Here is a 17,009-nt window from a genome sequence, read left to right as displayed (position 1 = left end):
GGTCTGTCCCAGGGACAGGGCCAGGCTGCAGGGTCTGTCACAGGGACAGGGCCAGGCTGCAGGGTCTGTCACAGGGACAGGGCCAGGCTGCAGGGTCTGGTACAGGGACAGGGCCAGGCTGCAGGGTCTGTCCCAGGGACAGGGCCAGGCTGCAGGGTCTGTCACAGGGACAGGGCCAGGCTGCAGGGTCTGTCACAGAGACAGGGCCAGGCTGCAGGGTCTGTCACAGGGACAGGGCCAGGCTGCAGGGTCTGGTACAGGAGCAGGGCCAGGCTGCAGGGTCTGGTACAGGGACAGGGCCAGGCTGCAGGGTCTGTCACAGGGACAGGGCCAGGCTGCAGGGTCTGGTACAGGAGCAGGGCCAGGCTGCAGGGTCTGTCACAGAGACAGGGCCAGGCTGCAGGGTCTGTCACAGGGACAGGGCCAGGCTGCAGGGTCTGGTACAGGAGCAGGGCCAGGCTGCAGGGTCTGGTACAGGGACAGGGCCAGGCTGCAGGGTCTGTCACAGGAGCAGGGCCAGGCTGCAGGGTCTGGTACAGGAGCAGGGCCAGGCTGCAGGGTCTGTCACAGGGACAGGGCCAGGCTGCAGGGTCTGTCACAGGGACAGGGCCAGGCTGCAGGGTCTGTCACAGGAGCAGGGCCAGGCTGCAGGGTCTGTCACAGGAGCAGGGCCAGGCTGCAGGGTCTGTCACAGGGACAGGGCCAGGCTGCAGGGTCTGGTACAGGAGCAGGGCCAGGCTGCAGGGTCTGTCACAGGGACAGGGCCAGGCTGCAGGGTCTGTCACAGGGACAGGGCCAGGCTGCAGGGTCTGTCACAGGAGCAGGGCCAGGCTGCAGGGTCTGTCACAGGGACAGGGCCAGGCTGCAGGGTCTGTCACAGGGACAGGGCCAGGCTGCAGGGTCTGTCACAGGGACAGGGCCAGGCTGCAGGGTCTGTCACAGGGACAGGGCCAGGCTGCAGGGTCTGTCACAGGGACAGGGCCAGGCTGCAGGGTCTGGTACAGGAGCAGGGCCAGGCTGCAGGGTCTGTCACAGGAGCAGGGCCAGGCTGCAGGGTCTGGTACAGGGACAGGGCCAGGCTGCAGGGTCTGGTACAGGAGCAGGGCCAGGCTGCAGGGTCTGTCACAGGAGCAGGGTCAGGCTGCAGGGTCTCCCCCAGGAGCAGGGCCAGGCTGCAGGGTCTGGTACAGGAGCAGGGCCAGGCTGCAGGGTCTCCCCCAGGAGCAGGGCCAGGCTGCAGGGTCTGTCACAGGGACAGGGCCAGGCTGCAGGGTCTGTCACAGGAGCAGGGCCAGGCTGCAGGGTCTGTCACAGGGACAGGGCCAGGCTGCAGGGTCTGTCACAGGAGCAGGGCCAGGCTGCAGGGTCAGGTACAGGAGCAGGGCCAGGCTGCAGGGTCTGTCACAGGGACAGGGCCAGGCTGCAGGGTCTGGTACAGGAGCAGGGCCAGGCTGCAGGGTCTGTCACAGGGACAGGGCCAGGCTGCAGGGTCTGTCCCAGGAGCAGGGCCAGGCTGCAGGGTCTGGTACAGGGACAGGGCCAGGCTGCAGGGTCAGCACCAGGAGCAGGGCCAGGCTGCAGGGTCTGTCACAGGGACAGGGCCAGGCTGCAGGGTCTGGTACAGGGACAGGGCCAGGCTGCAGGGTCTGGTACAGGGACAGGGCCAGGCTGCAGGGTCTGGTACAGGAGCAGGGCCAGGCTGCAGGGTCTGGTACAGGAGCAGGGCCAGGCTGCAGGGTCTGGTACAGGAGCAGGGCCAGGCTGCAGGGTCTGTCACAGGAGCAGGGCCAGGCTGCAGGGTCTGGTACAGGAGCAGGGCCAGGCTGCAGGGTCTGGTACAGGAGCAGGGCCAGGCTGCAGGGTCTGTCACAGGAGCAGGGCCAGGCTGCAGGGTCTGGTACAGGGACAGGGCCAGGCTGCAGGGTCTGGTACAGGAGCAGGGCCAGGCTGCAGGGTCTGGTACAGGAGCAGGGCCAGGCTGCAGGGTCTGTCACAGGAGCAGGGCCAGGCTGCAGGGTCAGGTACAGGAGCAGGGCCAGGCTGCAGGGTCTGTCACAGGGACAGGGCCAGGCTGCAGGGTCTGTCACAGGAGCAGGGCCAGGCTGCAGGGTCTGTCACAGGGACAGGGCCAGGCTGCAGGGTCTGTCACAGGGACAGGGCCAGGCTGCAGGGTCTGGTACAGGAGCAGGGCCAGGCTGCAGGGTCTGGTACAGGGACAGGGCCAGGCTGCAGGGTCTGTCACAGGGACAGGGCCAGGCTGCAGGGTCTGTCACAGGGACAGGGCCAGGCTGCAGGGTCTGTCACAGAGACAGGGCCAGGCTGCAGGTTCTGTCCCAGGGACAGGGCCAGGCTGCAGGGTCTGTCACAGGGACAGGGCCAGGCTGCAGGGTCTGTCACAGGGACAGGGCCAGGCTGCAGGGTCTGTCACAGGGACAGGGCCAGGCTGCAGGGTCTGTCACAGGGACAGGGCCAGGCTGCAGGGTCTGTCACAGGGACAGGGCCAGGCTGCAGGGTCTGTCACAGGGACAGGGCCAGGCTGCAGGGTCTGGTACAGGAGCAGGGCCAGGCTGCAGGGTCTCCCCCAGGAGCAGGGCCAGGCTGCAGGGTCTGGTACAGGAGCAGGGCCAGGCTGCAGGGTCTGGTACAGGAGCAGGGCCAGGCTGCAGGGTCTGTCACAGGGACAGGGCCAGGCTGCAGGGTCTGGTACAGGAGCAGGGCCAGGCTGCAGGGTCTGTCACAGGAGCAGGGCCAGGCTGCAGGGTCTGTCACAGGGACAGGGCCAGGCTGCAGGGTCTGTCACAGGGACAGGGCCAGGCTGCAGGGTCTCCCCCAGGGCCAGGGCCAGCCTGCAGGGTCTGTCACAGGGACAGGGCCAGGCTGCAGGGTCTGGTACAGGAGCAGGGCCAGGCTGCAGGGTCTGGTACAGGGACAGGGCCAGGCTGCAGGGTCAGCACCAGGAGCAGGGCCAGGCTGCAGGGTCTGTCACAGGAGCAGGGCCAGGCTGCAGAGTCTGTCACAGGAGCAGGGCCAGGCTGCAGAGTCTGTCACAGGGACAGGGCCAGGCTGCAGGGTCTGGTACAGGGACAGGGCCAGGCTGCAGGGTCAGCACCAGGAGCAGGGCCAGGCTGCAGGGTCAGCACCAGGAGCAGGGCCAGGCTGCAGGGTCTGGTACAGGGACAGGGCCAGGCTGCAGGGTCTGTCACAGGGACAGGGCCAGGCTGCAGGGTCAGGTACAGGAGCAGGGCCAGGCTGCAGGGTCTGGTACAGGGACAGGGCCAGGCTGCAGGGTCTGTCACAGGGACAGGGCCAGGCTGCAGGGTCTGTCACAGGGACAGGGCCAGGCTGCAGGGTCTGTCACAGGGACAGGGCCAGGCTGCAGGGTCTGGTACAGGGACAGGGCCAGGCTGCAGGGTCTGTCACAGGGACAGGGCCAGGCTGCAGGGTCTGGTACAGGGACAGGGCCAGGCTGCAGGGTCTGGTACAGGAGCAGGGCCAGGCTGCAGGGTCTGGTACAGGAGCAGGGCCAGGCTGCAGGGTCTGTCACAGGAGCAGGGCCAGGCTGCAGGGTCTGGTACAGGGACAGGGCCAGGCTGCAGGGTCTGTCACAGGGACAGTGACAGGCTGCAGGGTCTGGTACAGGAGCAGGGCCAGGCTGCAGGGTCTGGTACAGGAGCAGGGCCAGGCTGCAGGGTCTGGTACAGGAGCAGGGCCAGGCTGCAGGGTCTGTCACAGGAGCAGGGCCAGGCTGCAGGGTCAGGTACAGGAGCAGGGCCAGGCTGCAGGGTCAGGTACAGGAGCAGGGCCAGGCTGCAGGGTCTGTCACAGGAGCAGGGCCAGGCTGCAGGGTCTGTCACAGGGACAGGGCCAGGCTGCAGGGTCTGTCACAGGGACAGGGCCAGGCTGCAGGGTCTGTCACAGGAGCAGGGCCAGGCTGCAGGGTCTGTCACAGGGACAGGGCCAGGCTGCAGGGTCTGGTACAGGAGCAGGGCCAGGCTGCAGGGTCTCCCCCAGGAGCAGGGCCAGGCTGCAGGGTCTGGTACAGGGACAGGGCCAGGCTGCAGGGTCTGTCACAGGGACAGGGCCAGGCTGCAGGGTCTGTCACAGGAGCAGGGCCAGGCTGCAGGGTCTCCCCCAGGAGCAGGGCCAGGCTGCAGGGTCTGTCACAGGGACAGGGCCAGGCTGCAGGGTCTGTCACAGGGACAGGGCCAGGCTGCAGGGTCTGTCACAGGGACAGGGCCAGGCTGCAGGGTCTGTCCCAGGAGCAGGGCCAGGCTGCAGGGTCTGTCACAGGGACAGGGCCAGGCTGCAGGGTCTGTCACAGGGACAGGGCCAGGCTGCAGGGTCTCCCCCAGGAGCAGGGCCAGGCTGCAGGGTCTGTCACAGGGACAGGGCCAGGCTGCAGGGTCTGTCACAGGGACAGGGCCAGGCTGCAGGGTCTGTCACAGGGACAGGGCCAGGCTGCAGGGTCTGTCACAGGGACAGGGCCAGGCTGCAGGGTCTGGTACAGGAGCAGGGCCAGGCTGCAGGGTCTGGTACAGGGACAGGGCCAGGCTGCAGGGTCAGCACCAGGAGCAGGGCCAGGCTGCAGGGTCTGGTACAGGAGCAGGGCCAGGCTGCAGGGTCTCCCCCAGGAGCAGGGCCAGGCTGCAGGGTCTCCCCCAGGAGCAGGGCCAGGCTGCAGGGTCTGTCACAGGGACAGGGCCAGGCTGCAGGGTCTGGTACAGGAGCAGGGCCAGGCTGCAGGGTCTGGTACAGGAGCAGGGCCAGGCTGCAGGGTCTGGTACAGGAGCAGGGCCAGGCTGCAGGGTCTGGTACAGGAGCAGGGCCAGGCTGCAGGGTCTGTCCTAGGGACAGGGCCAGGCTGCAGGGTCTGGTACAGGGACAGGGCCAGGCTGCAGGGTCTGTCACAGGGACAGGGCCAGGCTGCAGGGTCTGGTACAGGAGCAGGGTAGGCCAGCGGGGGGCCAATATGCCCTTCTCGAGGAGGTGGCAGCGTGATGGGAGGAGGAGACCCCCCCCCACATGATGAAACATGCCTGGGCGGAGGTGGCAAAGGTGCTCAGTTCCCAGGATGTGGTGCCACACACCTGAATCCAGTGCTGTAAGCGCTTCAACAATATGTTGCTCTATGGAAGGGTGAGAACCACGTTGGCATTGGGCATTTAACCCAGCAGGTAGCCTTAGAATCACAGAATCACACAGTGCAGAAGAGGCCCTTCGGCCCATCGAGTCTGCACCAACACGTGAGAAGCACCTGACTGACCTACCTAATCCCATTTACCAGCACTTGGCCCATAGCCTTGAATGTTATGATGTGCCAAGTGCTCATCCAGGTACTTTTTAAAGGATGTGAGGCAACCCGCCTCCACCACCCTCCCAGGCAGCACATTCCAGACCGTCACCACCCTCTGGGTAAAAAAGTTTTTCCTCACATCCCCCCTAAACCTCCTGCCCCTCACCTTGAACTTATGCCCCCTCGTGACTGACCCTTCAACAGCTGCTCCCTATCCACCCTGTCCATGCCCCTCATAATCTTGTACACCTCGATCAGCTTCTGAGGGCCCCCATCTCCCCAAGTCTTAGCCTTGTGACTGCATTGACTCATGTTGCCCACTTGTTACACGCTGGGTGGTCAAGCAGATAGTGCCCATGCTTACATCAGCCTGAGTGGTTAATGAGGAGATGGGTTCTCTCCGCACCATGTGTTGGTCTTAGTCACACATGACTAGTCTGGGGGCAATCTGCAGGCGATGCAGCTCGGCACATACTCAGAACTCCAGGACATGTCCTATTCACAGTGATGAGATGGTGGAAGGGGAGCCTCAAGGCCTCATGGCCAAGAGCCATCTGATACCCTTAACACCAGACCTAGTTGCACCTCCTTGCCATGGGAGCTAAGGCCATGTGTTTCTTAAAATGATGGATGTGTCCAAGGTGGCTGTTGGGTGGGGGTGGGGGGACTTTGGGAGCAGCTGTACTATATTTTGGGACCAATCAGCAGTAGCATGGACAGGAGGCACTGGAGGCCTGAGATGGGCCACTGTGGTTGGGGTGCAGTGTGCGCGTGCAGAGTACATGTACGATTAGCCGCATTGAATGGTCTTCTCTGTTTTGCAGGAGAAAAATACTCACAATGCCTCTGAGCATTTGTGGACTGCAGACAGCCAGGCCCAGTTGGTGATACTGAGCCATTTTGAACAGGAGGCCCTGGAGCTTGGGAGGTACCATGTGCCCAGGTCCACTGGTGTCGGTGAGGCTGGGGTGGTGCGGTCAGGCATTTGAGGTGCACAGTGACATCTGCTCTGTCTTCCCACCATCCAAAGCACTGATAACTGTTTGAATCATTACAGTAGCAACATTCTCATCACAGACTGATAGAGTCAGACGTGTGGATCATAGACAAAGGTACCTCGGCCCTTCGAAGGTGTGCGTGTCAAACACCTTCCAAAGTCACCTTATCCCATTTCTGGCCAGTATGCCCATGGCCTTGCATGCTTTGGCATCGCTACTGCACATCCAAATACTTATTACATGTTAGGAGGGTTTCTGCCTCCACCACCCTTTCAGCCAGTGTGTCCCACATTACTGTGTGCAAAAGTTCCTCATCACCTCACCTGTCAACCTCACACCCCTTACCTTAAATCAATGCCACCTGGTTACTCATCCCTCTGCCAAGTAGAAAAGCTCCTTTCTGTCCACCCTATTCATGCCCCTCAATAATGTCACCCGTTAATCTCCTGCACTCCAGGGCAAATATCCCCTATAGTCTATGCTATGTGTCCTCATAACTCCCACTCTCTAGGCCAGCATACATCCTGGTCCCCAACCTCTCCCCACTCCAATCACATCCCTCCCGTGAAGCGCTGATCAGAACTGAACGCAGAACTATAGCTGTGGACTAGGCAGCGTTTTCTGCACTTGCAACATGACGTCCCTGTTCCTATATTCTATTCCTTGGCTAATAAAGGCAAGTGTGGCATTTACCTTCTTAAACACCTTATGTACCTGTCCCACTACCTTATCGGGCCTGTCGACATGCCCAGCAAGGTCCCTCTGATCCTCCTTAATTTCCACAGTCCTACCCTTCCTTGTGTATTCCCGTACCTTGTTTGTCCTGCCCAAGTGCATCACCTCACACTTATCCACATTCCATTTGGCATTCCTTAGGACATCCACCCAGCCCGTCTGTATCTGCCTGTAATGTTTGGGTCTCCTCCTGACTATTTGCCACTCCACCAATATTCGCCTCCATAGGTTCTGGAAGGTTGAGTGCATTATGAGCCTGGGGGAAAGGGATGAAGTGTGTCACTGTGTGGACACTAACTGATCCACTGTCCTTGTTGTTATTTTCAGCAACATCAGAGCCTGTCGACCAGGATCGATTCCAGATGCCCCCTCTCACACCTGAGGGCCCTGAACTGTCACCTGCATCACACCATTTCTGCAAGGCAGGCACCAGCGCAGATACCAGCACATCAGTGGGAATTGCAACATCGGCTAGTGTCCCGGGGCACAGGGTGAGGGCACTTCACAGTCACTGCAGGAGCTGGCAGAGACAGACAGTGCCCATGGCGCCAGCAGTCGGAGAACTGCAGGGGACTAGGCACATGCTCAGTCGGTGCCTGATGTTGTGCCTCTGGAGTCATCCGCGATGGACCAGCTGCAGGAAATGCGGCCGGGTGTGCGGGAACATCTGGGAGTGATACATGAGGCTGTGCTTCACTTGGTGTCCATGGTGGAGGAGTCCACATGGAGCATCACTGATGCCATGAGCCTCATGTCAGAGCATCATGCTTCCTCCATGGAGACAGTGGCAACTCTCGTGGAGAGGCGATTCCAGGAGAACAATCAGCTTCTCCTGGGGTTACTCTCCGTCCTGCGAGCCCTCACAGTGCCAGTGACCACAGCTGGTCAGTGCCAATGTGGGAGATGGTGTGAGCTTCAAGCTTCCCAGCTCGTTGCCCATCCATCGACGGTGAGCAGGGAGGTCTGGGGTGACCTCACGTCAGCGCAGCAGCTGCCTGGCATATCTGTAGGCACCTCTCGGGGTGCTCTGGATGAGGGCACCAGCTGCTCTGCCCTTCTCCCAGTGACCGCTTCATCGGGTGAGTCTGTGACAACTGGAGAGATGCAGCTGTGGAACTGGCAGCTCCCTCCCAGGCGGGGCCAGCACAGGCTCCACGGGCCAGAGGACGGCCACCAACGTCATCGAGGCCAACAGGACAGCAGAGTCAGCAGCTGGCTCAGATACCACTCCCAGCGAGGGGGCAGCAACAAGATGTGGTACCCGTAAATGAAATGAAAGGCACCTTAGGCAGACCATGGGTTTCTCACTGGTGCTTTTGTATTGGCCCGAAATTAGGGAATTATTATTTCTTGATGTTTGAAAAATGTTTTGCTTTCATTTTGTTTCACCTTATGATGGTGAAAATTAATCTAGATGTGTTACCATGGCTGAGGGTGGCTCCTTTGTGCTGCATTTGTATGTTTTTCATATGTGCCATGAGTGTTTGAGTGGACATTGAGGTTTATGTCCAAAGCCCTTAGTTGCAGCTGATGAAGTGGCAGATTTAACACTGAGGTGCTGAGTATGGAAGGGCCAGGCAAGGCTGGTCCTCCTGATCCATTTGTGTGGAGCCAGCTGAAGGTTCATTGGATTAAAGTCTCCCGGGTGTCCCTGCCTCCTTGGTGTAGTCCCGGGTCAGTGTTCAGCCCCTCATCATCCCCCTGTGCCTCTTCATCCCCAGAATCAGTGCTGGACTCATCGTGTGCAACCGCATCCACTGCATCATCTTCATCGTCCACTGCGTCCCCCCTTTCCAGTGCCAGATTGTGGAGAGCGCAGCATGCAACCACTATCACCGAGACATAATCTGGGGGCTACTGGAGTGCGCCCCCTGAGCGGTCCAGGCATTGGAAGTGCATCTTGAGAAGACCGATGGCTCTCTCCACCACAGCCCTTGTGGAGACGTGGCTCCTATTGTACCGCTGCTCAGCTTCTGTTCTTGGATGGTGGAGAGGTGTCATAGCCACCTTCTGAGGGGATAGCCCTTGTCACCCAGCAGCCATCCATCCAGCCGGGCTGGAGCACTGAAGAGCCCCGGCACCTGGGAGTGTCTGAGGGTGTAGGTGTCATGGGAGCTGCCTGGGTACCTTGCACAGACTTGTAGAATCAGCATCCTGTTGTCACACACTATCTGCACGTTCATGGAGTGGAAGCCCTTCCTGTTGATGAAGGCACCGGGCTCACCTGCTGGCACCTTGATGGCCACATGTGTACAGTCTATAGCACCCTGGACACGGGGGAAGCCAGCAATGGCCGCGAAGCCTCTGGCTCACTGTGTCTGACTTGCCTGGTCCCAGCGGAAGTGGATGAAGGTCAATGCCCGTCTGAACAAAGCATCTGTAACCTGCTTGACACAAGTGTGGACAGCTGATTGGGAGACACTGCAAAGATCACCCACCGACCCCTGGAAGAAGTCAGAGGCATAGACGTGGGGGGCAACTGTGAGCTTCAGAGCCACTGGAATGGGGTGTCCACCCACACAGTTAGTAGAGAAGACAGGTCCAATCATCTGACAGATATAGTTGACTGTCTCCCTTGAGAGACGGAGCCTCCTTCAGCACTGCACCTCAGTCATATTGAGGTAGCTGCTTCACTGCCTGTAAACCCTGGCAGCAGGATTGTGGCATCTTCTGCGGCCCCTTCCGCCTTGGACAACCTCTTGGCCCTGCGCCCTTTGTGCCTGCGCCTGGCCTTCCAAAGGTGGCTCCCCTGGAGGCTGATTGTCCACTCCTGGCCTCCTCCTTATTCTATCCCTCCCTTCCTCCTCAGAGGAGCTGCCTCCAATTGAGGTGTCAGAACCCATACCCAGGCTAAATGGATGCCTCCGGAAAGCTGCAGACCCGATAAAGATTCCTGACTGCAGATTGCTGAGCTGAAGCTTCAAAGTACACAGAGAACTGCTGGAATTCGTTCTGAGCTGCTACAGATCACACAGACAAGTTTAAAAAAACTTCCTGTAATAAATACTCACAAACCAGATTGACAACCCCACTGAGCCCTCTTATCCTGCCCGTGGATGAGCTTTATTAAAAAGTTGCTTACCAGCCTTCCTGTTGTGCCCGTGTGCCGAATCGAAGATCACACGGGCATCTGAAAATCGGCGTCGATTGCTGAATCAAGGGCCTTAACTAACCCGATAATTAATGTCAGGCACGCATCACACATCATCGTGCACCCACCCAATGAAATATCGCGATGGCGCGCAGTGATGTCAGGACGCTCGCCTGATGTCACCGTGTGTCATTTTACACTCTGACGTGTGGGACCTGCCCCCCGCATAGCTTCTGGAAAATTCTGCCCTTAATGATCAGTGATTCAATGGAACACTGACAGGAATTCATGCCTAAGTATAGGAAGAAAATTCTGGTCTTTTTCTCTGTTCATTTTAAACTCACTGAACCCCTGGCAGATCCCTCCAATTTTCACAATTACTGTTTTGTGAATCCACAGCAGGAGGTTAAAAGAGTTCATGTCATTATTACATATCTCTCCACCATCTTCTCTTATGAGAATTTTAATTATTTCCACAGCGGAGATCCCTTTCCCACTGACCTCTGTTCCTCATCCCAAACAGTTATGATTCGGTCAACTTGGTCCTTTTCCCTCAGAATCACTAGCTATAGTTTCAGGCTTCACCCTGGGCCTCATAGGGGAGCAACGCTGGATATCCCCCCAACATCAGGTACAGGGACTGGGATATGTGATTACCCTGTCAGCAGGCAATGTGCAAACTTCATGTCGCCTGCTTGTTTCCATGCTTATGGCATTCAGCCCAGGGCTAAGCACATTGTGGAGTGGCCACATACACCTCAGCAGAGGGCATAGGCCAGTGCCAGTTAAAATAGCCTGCTCAATAAAATGCAGCAAACTACAGCCAGAAACAAATAGCTGAGAAGCAGCTATTAAAGATTAAAGAACTGAGTATAATTGAATGAGGACTTGCACACATAGATAACACAGCATGGGAGGGTTTGTGGAGATCATAGAGAAGAGAGACAAACCAGGGGCCCCAACTGAAGGAATCCAGGTCAAAAAATGGACTCAGAAGCCAGTTACATCGCTACGAAAGCATCAACACATAATGCAGCCCACAGCTAGCTCTTAATTGAAAAGCAGGCATAGTTAAACTGACCGTCTCGCTTTCATATTCAGGGAACAATTCCCTAATTCCTGGTGCACCAGGAGGTCATGCTGGGGTCAATAGCTTTCGGTTGGGCCCCTGTTAGGTTTAAAAATAAAGCTCATTTATCAGGCAAAGTAAAGCTGACATTAAATTAGTCTCTTCACAGAATCACACAGTGCAGAAGAGGCCCTTCGACCCATCGAGTCTGCACCGACACATGAGAAACACCTGACCTACCTAACTAACCTCATTTACCAGCACTTGGCCCATAGCCTTGAATGCTATGATGTGCCAAGTGCTCATCCAGGTACTTTTTAAAGGATGTGAGGCAACCCACCTCCACCACCCTCCCAGGCAGCGTATTCCAGACCGTCACCACCCTCTGGGTAAAAAAGTGTTTCCTCACATCCCCCCTAAACCTCCTGCCTCTCACTTGGAATTTATGTCTCTTTGTGACTGACCCTTCAACTAAGGGGAACAGCTGCTCCCTATCCACCATGTCCATGCCCCTCATAATCTTGTACATCTCGATCAGGTCGCCCCTCAGTCTTCTCTGCTCCAACAAAAACAACCCAAGTCTATCCAACCTCTTTTCTTAACTTTAATGTTTCATCCCAGGAAACATCCTGGTGAATCTCCTCTGCACCCCCTCCAGTGCAATCACATCCTTCCTATAATGTGGTGACCAGAACTGCACACAATAATAATAGTATCTCAGGAAGGATGTGCTGGCCCTGGAGAGGGTCCAGAGGAGATTCACGAGAATGATCCCAGGAATGAAAGGCTTAACATATGAGGAACGTATGAGGACTCTGGATCTATACTCGATGGAGTTTAGAAGGATGAGGGGGGATCTGATTGAAACTTACAGAATACTGAAAGGCCTGGATAGAGTGGACATGGGAAAGACGTTTCCATTAGTAGGAGAGACTAGGACCCGAGGGCACAGCCTCAGGGTAAAGGGAAGACCTTTTAGAACAGAGATGAGGAGAAACTTCTTTAGCCAGAGAGTGGTGAATCTATGGAATTCATTGCCACAGAAGGCTGTGGAGGCCAGGTCATTGAGTGTATTTAAGACGGAGATAGATAGGTTCTTGATTGATAAAGGGATCAAAGGTTACGGGGAGAAGGCGGGAGAATGGGGTTGAGAAACTTATCAGCCATGATTGAATGGCGGAGCAGACTCAATGGGCTGAATGGCCTAATTTCTGCTCCTATGTCTTATGGTCATATGATTGGCGAGGTGGGCTGTTTAAAAGCCCCATGTTGATGCTCCAGGACAACATCTAGTTGTTGTAAAAACAGTAAACAAAAACAGCCTTCTCACCCTTACCCCTCACCCTCCCACACACTTCCCATACCACATCCATGCCACTTCATGCCCCCACCACTCCCCCATTGCTCCACGATACCTCATGCCCTCTACCCACCCCCACTGTTCCTCACACACATACAAACATACGAAATGGGAGCAGAAGTAAGCCATTCAGCCCCTTGAGCCTGCTCTGCCATTCAATAAATCATGGCTGATCTGATCGTGGCCTCAACTCCACATTTTGTCTACTCTCAATAAGCTTTGACTCCCTTGTTTTTCAAAAATCTATCTACCCCACATTAAAAATATTCAATGACCCTGCCTCAACAGCTTTCTGAGGAAGAGGGTTCCAAGGAGTCAGAACCCTGAGAGCAAACATTTCTTCTCATCCCCATCTTAAATGGGTGACCCATTATTTTTATAAGGTGTTCCCTGGTTCTAGTGTCTCCCACAAGCCGAAATGTCCTTTCAGTATCCACTCCGTCAAGTCCTCATAGGATCTTATATGTTTCAATATGATCACCCCTCATTCTTCTAAACTCCAATGGATACAGGCCCAGCTTATTCAACCTTTCCTCATAGGATTACTTCCTCATCCCAGGTATCAGTCAAGTAAAGCTTCCCTGAACTGCTTCGTATGCATTTTCTCTGTTTTTAAATAAAGTGACTAAAACTGTACATAGCATTCCAGGTGTGATCTCACCAATTCCCTGTATAACTGTAGCAAAATATCCCTACTTTTATATTCCATTCTCCTTGCAATAAACAACAACATTCCCTTTGCCTTCCTAATCACTTGCTCTACCTGCATACTCACTTTTCCTGATGCATGTATCAAGCCACCCAGATCTCTCTGTATCTCAGAGCTCTGTAATCTCTCTCCATTGAAGTAATTTGCTGCTTTTCTATTCTTCCTGCCAAAGTGGACAAGCTCATGTTTTCACACATTAAACTCCATCTGCCAAATTTTGTCCACTCACTTAACCTGTCTATGTCTCTTTGCAGACTTCTTATGTCATCTTCATAACTTACTTTCTGACCTATATTTGTGTCAGCAGCAAATTTAGCAACAGTACATTTGGTCTCTTAATTCAAATCACTGATATCAGTTGTATACAGCTGAGGCCCCAGCACTTATCCTTGTGGCACTCCACTCCTCACAGCTTGCTACCTAAAATAACCCATTTATGCCTACTCTCTGTTTTGTGTAAGTTAGCCAATCCTCCATCCATGCTAATATGCTACCCCCTACACCATGAACATTTATTTTGTGTAGTAGACTTTGATATGGCACCTTGTCAAATGCCTTCTGGAAATTTAATTACAGCACATCCACAGGATCCTGCTTGTTACTTCCTCAAATAACTGATAGTTTAGTCAAACATGATTTCCCTTTCACAAAACCATGTTGGTTCTGTTTGGTTGCATTGAAATTTTCTAATTGTTCCACTATAACCTCCTTAATAATAGATTTCAGCAATTTCTCTACAACATTATTAAACTAACTGGCCTGTGGCTTCCTGCTTTTTGTCTCCCTCCTTTCTTGAATAGAAGTGTTATATTCACTATTTTCCAATCTTTGGGATCTTTCCAGAAGGTAGAGAACTTTCAAAAATTAAAACCAATGCATCTACTATCTCAGCAGTCACTTCTTTTAAGGCCTAAGATGTCCATCTGGATCTGGGGACTTGTCAACTTTTAGTTATAATAATTTTCTTAGTCCCTTTTCCCTGGTGATTGGAATTCTTTGAAGTCTCTCCCTCCCTTTCACCTCTTTATTTACAACTCTTTATGGGATGTTACTTGTATCTCTACGGTGAAGATAGACGCAAAGTATTTGTTTAATTCATCCACCATTTCCTTGATCTCAGCTATTGATTCCCCATTCTCACTCTCCAGAAGACCAATGCTCGTTTTACTTACTCTTGTCCTTTTTAAATACCAAGATCACAGATGCCAGTCTTCAGCCAATTCAATTCATTTCACATGATAACAAGAAACAGCTGAAGGCACTGGGTACTGCAAAGGCGATGGGACCTGACAATATTCCAGCAATAGTACTGAAGACTTGTGCTCCCTAGCCTTGCCGTGCCCCTAGCCAAACTGCTCTAGTACAGCTACAACACTGGCATCTAACCGGCTATGTGGAAAATTGTCAAGGTATGACCTGTACACAAAGAGCAGGACAAATCCAACCCGGCCAATTACCGCCCCATCGGTCTACTCTCCATCATCAGTAAAGTAATGGAAGGGGTCATCAACAGTGCTATCAAGTGGCACTTGCTTAGCAATAACCTGCTCATTGTGCCTCTTTTGGGTTCCACCAGGGCCACTCAGCTCCTGACCTCATTACAGCCTTGGTTCAAACATGGACAAAAGAGCTGAATTCCTGAGGTGAGGTGAGAGTGACTGCCCTTGACATCAAGCCAGCATTTGACTGAGTGTCAAGGAGCCCGAGCAAAACTGGAGTCAACGGGAATCAAGGGGAAAACTCGTCTCTGGTTGGAGTCATACCTAGCACAAAGGATGATGGTTGTTGATGTTGGAGGTCAGTCATCTCATCCCCAGCACATCACTGCAGATGTTCCTCAGGGTAGTGTCCTTGACCCAACCATCTTCAGCTGCTTCATCAATGACCTTCCTTCTATTATGAGGTCAGAAGTGGGGATGTTCGCTGATGGTTGCACAATGTTCAGCACCATTCCCGACTCCTCAGATACCGAATCAGGTCCGTATACGACAATGCTGTAGCTATAAGAGCAGGTCAGAGGTGGAAATCCTGCGGCGAGTAATTCACCTCCTGACTCCCCAAAGTGTCCACCAAGGCACAAGTCAGGAGTGTGATGGAATACTCCCCACATGCGTGGATGAGTGCAAGTCCCACAACACTCAAGAAACTCGACATCATCCAGGACAAAGCAGCCCGCTAGATTGACACCATATTCACAAATATTCACTCCTTCCACCACCGATGCACAGTAACAGCAGTGTGTGTACCATTTGCAAGATGCACTGCAGGAATTCACCAAGGCTCATTCGACAGCACCTTCCAAACCCAAAACCACTACCACCCAGAAGGACAAGATCAACAGATATATGGGAACACCCCAACTTGGAAGATCCCCTCCAAGTCACTCACCATCCTGACTTGGAAATATATCACCATTCCTTCACTGTCACTGGGTCAAAATCCTGGAACCCCCTTCCTAACATCACTGTGGGTGTACCTACACCACATGGACTGCAGCGGTTCAAGAAAGCAGCTCATCACCACCTTCTTAAGGGGCATTTAGGGATGGGTAATAAATGCTGGGCCAGCCAGCAGTGCCGACATCCCATGAATGAATAATTCTTAAAAATTATATTTCTAGCTAGCTTTTTCTTGTACTCTAATTTCTGTTTCTTTATCAATCTTTTAGTCATTCTCTGCTGTTCTTTATATTCTGTCAAATCTTCTGACCTGCCACTCATCTGTGTGGAATTATCTACTTTTTCTTTCAATTTGATACCATCTCTAACTTCCTTAGTTAGTCACAAATGGTGTGTCCTTCCTTGAGAGTCTTTTTCACTGGCGTGTATATTTACTGAGTATTCTGAAATATCCCCTTAAATGTCTGCCACTGCTTCTCTACTGACCTACCCCTTAACCTAATTTCCCAGTTCACTTTAGTCAATCCTGTCTTCATGACCTCATAATTACCCTTATTTAAGTTTAAAACATTAGTTTTAGATCCACTCCTCTCTCCCTCAAATTGAATGTAAAATTCAATCATATTATGATCACTGCCATCTAGGGGCACCTTCATTATGAGGTCATTAATTAATCCTGTCTCATTGTACAAAACCAGACCCAATATAGACTGCAAGACTGCTCACTGGTTTGTGCTAAAATGTGCTGTTCCAAGAAACTATCCCAAAAAACACTCTATGAACTCATCTTCCAGGCTACATTTGCCAATCTATGTGTAGATTAAAATCACCCATAATTATCACCATGCCTTTCTCACAAGCTCCCATTATTTCTTCCCGTATACCTTCTCCTGCAGTATGGTTACTGTTAGGGGGCCTATAAACCACGACCATCAGTGACCTCAACCCTTCCTGGCCAATTTAGTGTCAACGTAATGCCAACCTATGATGCCCCACTCATCTCCATTGCCCTTGATGGCCCTATGCCAACTTAATACCAACTCATGCCAATCTATGCCCCCCAAGAATCACCATTTCCCCTAACACCCTCAATGCCAACTCATCCAGTATCCACCATGGGCGGGCCTCAGGAACCATGCTGAGGAAACATAAAATGAAGTTCTAAGTGTTTATTACAGACTTTAATATAGTTTTAAAACAACACTCTCATCTATAAAAGGCCATGCAATAAATCTAAATCCCTTTAAGCAGTTAATCCCCTATAAAACAAACATTTGCACCATAGGCCCACATCAAAGACAACAAAGCATAACCATTTGGAACTCTCAATCAAATTGTGAACTTACAAGACACCC

Source organism: Carcharodon carcharias, chromosome 8, assembly GCF_017639515.1.
Source record: "Carcharodon carcharias isolate sCarCar2 chromosome 8, sCarCar2.pri, whole genome shotgun sequence".
NCBI lineage: Eukaryota > Metazoa > Chordata > Chondrichthyes > Lamniformes > Lamnidae > Carcharodon > Carcharodon carcharias.
Note: the sequence above shows the minus strand (reverse complement) of the source record.